This window comes from Prenolepis imparis, unplaced genomic scaffold (genome assembly GCF_030444845.1).
Source record: "Prenolepis imparis isolate NDT839.2.m4 unplaced genomic scaffold, iyPreImpa1.0 SCAF_60, whole genome shotgun sequence".
In the NCBI taxonomy this organism is placed as follows: Eukaryota; Metazoa; Arthropoda; class Insecta; order Hymenoptera; family Formicidae; genus Prenolepis; species Prenolepis imparis.
The window spans coordinates 56,961-60,332 of NW_028141218.1; positions in this window are offsets into that span (position 1 = coordinate 56,961).

Genomic DNA, 3,372 nt, shown 5'->3' on the forward strand with positions numbered 1-3,372 from the left:
GACCTTCTTCAGTAAATTTAATACAATAAATTATAATGGGGAATCTACATACTACCGCACGTAGCGCAAAAGCCGTGAGCCCCCTCTATCGATATCCCATTAAATAGACAAAGTGAAATAATATGTCATGAGGTACTCAAAAGTAGACTCTAATGACGAGTATAGTGGGACGAGTATAATTTTCGAAAGGGGGGTCACTCTTACTCACACACTCATCCATCGCACGTTCACACGACCGTTGTTACGTCCGGAGCGCAGTCGCGGCGTGAAATTCGCGAGAAATGATTATCGCGGTCCACGTGTTCGGACTATCGCGCTGAACAACGTCGTATTTCGGAAAACTTTTCCGGGGATACCCACGACGAAGGGTGTTCCGCTAAGGCTACACGCAACGGTTCAATGTCTTGCGGAGTGGAGGGTGTCGCCTTAAGATTCGTATGAGGGAGTTGCAAATGTTACTCAGGAGTATGGGGATATTATCGAATATATTCCTGAAAACGTTCGAGGGAATCATCGACGGAGTGAAAAATTGTAATTACGATGTTACCATCGGTGTCGATACGAAAGGTTTCTTCGCCGTTGATGTACCGTAGGTAAGCGATCTGACAACGGTAACAGTGGAGTTGAGAGTCCCGAGTTACCGACAGTCGATGGAAGTTACACACTGAGCAAAGTATTCCGGTTGGTAAGTTACCGATTACGAGCAAATGTTTGGCAATGTTCAACCATTCGTTTCGAGCAGTACCGCATAAGCGCATATGGCAATCTACGCAAAGGGCGGCATTTGTTTCTTTATTAATAAACCCGACTGATATTTGGCAGTAAGGAGTTCCCTGTTCAATAGGCTCTTCTTCCTCTTCGGGAAGAGGCAAGATGTACGGAGCGGTGAGGTACTGAGGCCTTATTGGGCACATGGGTGAATTATTTAAATAAATGGAATTAGATAAATGAATAAAACGTTCGCGTTATTTTATTCGGAATTCTAGAATATTCATGGAGTGTGCTACGTTAGCTTAGTTTGCAAAAGAGAAATCGTCGAGACCCCTTTTTTTTATCAAGGGTCTAAGGGTCAGTTTTATGACCCTAGGCAAAAAAACTGAGTTTCACTTTTATGGCCCTTGGAAAACGCAGTTTTCCAAGAGTCTTTACGAATATTCTAGAGACCACGTGTAAAGTTATTTTTCAAATTTCGTAGAAAATATTAATTTTAAATATGTTTAAACAATAATTATACACGCACGTATGTGTTTGAAATTATTTTGATAATTTAGCTATTTGTGACGGCAGTCTTATCCTTTAGTATTAGAATCTTAGCGTTGAATTTTATTATTTATTTCAATTGTTCATAATAGTTGAGACTTACCTTACTTGATCTCTGGGGGGTGGACAATGGTTCCCCGATGCTCTGGAATAGGCGCGTCGTAATGGGTGTGCAGGATGTCCGCCCTGATTTGCAAGTACCGGGTGCGACGAGGATCGTTGTCCGGGATGTCGTCTCTCGGAATACGAGGGTTCTCGATTTCGATTGGAGTCAATTGCACTGGCCACTTTCTCAGTTTAACGTCTTTATTATTAACAGCGAACGGCGCGGTTCCGTCAAATAAATTATCGTACTCCGAGTCGTTATGATAGTAGGTGCCGATGAGATTTGAATATTCACTCGATGATGCTGGATAGTAGAGTTGCGCGGTTAAACGGCGAAGTTGGTTTTTCCTGCCTGCACGGCGTGTCTTAGGCATAATGATTTTTTATAATATAAAACATCCTGAATATTGCGTCACTTTTATAATAAGTCGACGTGCGGCGGTCCTCACTGTCGGTTATTGTTCCAGTGCGTAACTACGAGCGGTTCGTCCTCTCAAAGTAGTCACAGCAGAATTCAGAAATTATAAGAAAAGTGAAATCGTGCGGCAGCGACGAGCGGTTCGTCCTCTCTAAGTCGCAGCTTGGATTCCACTAAGAAAATTATTTATATAATAGATTTTCACTACACGTGCAGATTGGAAGAACTCGTTTTAGAATATTTTAGAAATACTAAAATCGTAATATTAGAATAGTAATAATATTAAAGCAAAATATTATATTGGAAACGCGTGAAATTGGAATTGGGATAAAATAAATGTGGAGAATTATTATAAATGAAACACACACTTTTATTCTAAATTAACACTACACGATACAAAGTTAACTAAAGTTAAAGTTTTAATACTAGAGTTAGGACTTATAATATTAGAGTTAGAATGTTAGAATTGAATTAGATTTAGAATTAGGAGAGCGTTCAAGGTATGACTGCTCTAGTCGGAGTCGCGATGTGATCTGCCGGATTTTGGGACCGCTCTGAGGTCCTTCGTTTTCGGTGGCTTGGCGCTGCGGCGGCCCGAGAGTGGGAGACGCTCGGTGTCGCGGGGGCGTTTCCCCATAGTGGGAAGTTCCTAGACGTTACGCAGCGCCTCTCTTAGTCACTAGGCTGAGTTAGGCATCATGGCCGGCATTGGCGCGCTTTTCAAACAGCGCTTAGAGGACTTAGAATTTATTTCATGTGAAAGTAAAAATTTTATGTGACCGGACGTGACACCGTACGCGGACTCGCCCGACGCACGAGTGAAGAAGATATTCGTTTTGATGCTATTTATAAGGCGCCCTACCACAGCTCATAGCCTGTTATCGAAGTCAATGTCAATGGGATATCGATAGAGAGGGAGTCACAGCTTTTGCGCTACGTGCGGTAGTATGTAGATTCCCCATTATAATTTATTGTATTAAATTTACTGAAGAAGGTCCAAAGAAAGGACCGAAACGTTTAGATTCAATAAATTTGTTATTCCAACAAGTTTGTTTTTAATATTTGCGTACCTACACCCTACGCGTGGCTCCATATAGCCTCCTTTTGAATTTGTAATTTATAAATGCAGGGAGCCTACATTGTTACTTATTATTTTAAATATATATTATAATTAAGAATAGCACACGGGATGATTTGCATTTTAGAGATTCTCATCAATATTAAACTGGTCTTAATTTAACATTTCAATAAGGCCCAGTTGTACTAACATTGCTTAACTTTAACTTTATAGCTTTAGTTCACTTTTTGTTTTTAACTACTTCCTTATAGAAAGAGAGAAAAAGTGAGCTAAGTTAAGATTAAAGTTAAGCAACATTGGTACAACCGGACCTAAAATTAATAAAAGTCCCTTTCATAATAAATGTATCTGCGGGTAATTAAGTACTGTTAGATCATCCAAATTCTAAAAAAGAATGGGTTAAAGGAAGGACTAACAATTATATAATCTCGAAATCGAACGCTTAAGACGTATATCAATGTTGTTTGTTTTATTAATATTTGTATTTAAAAATGTTAATGTTCCTTAATGT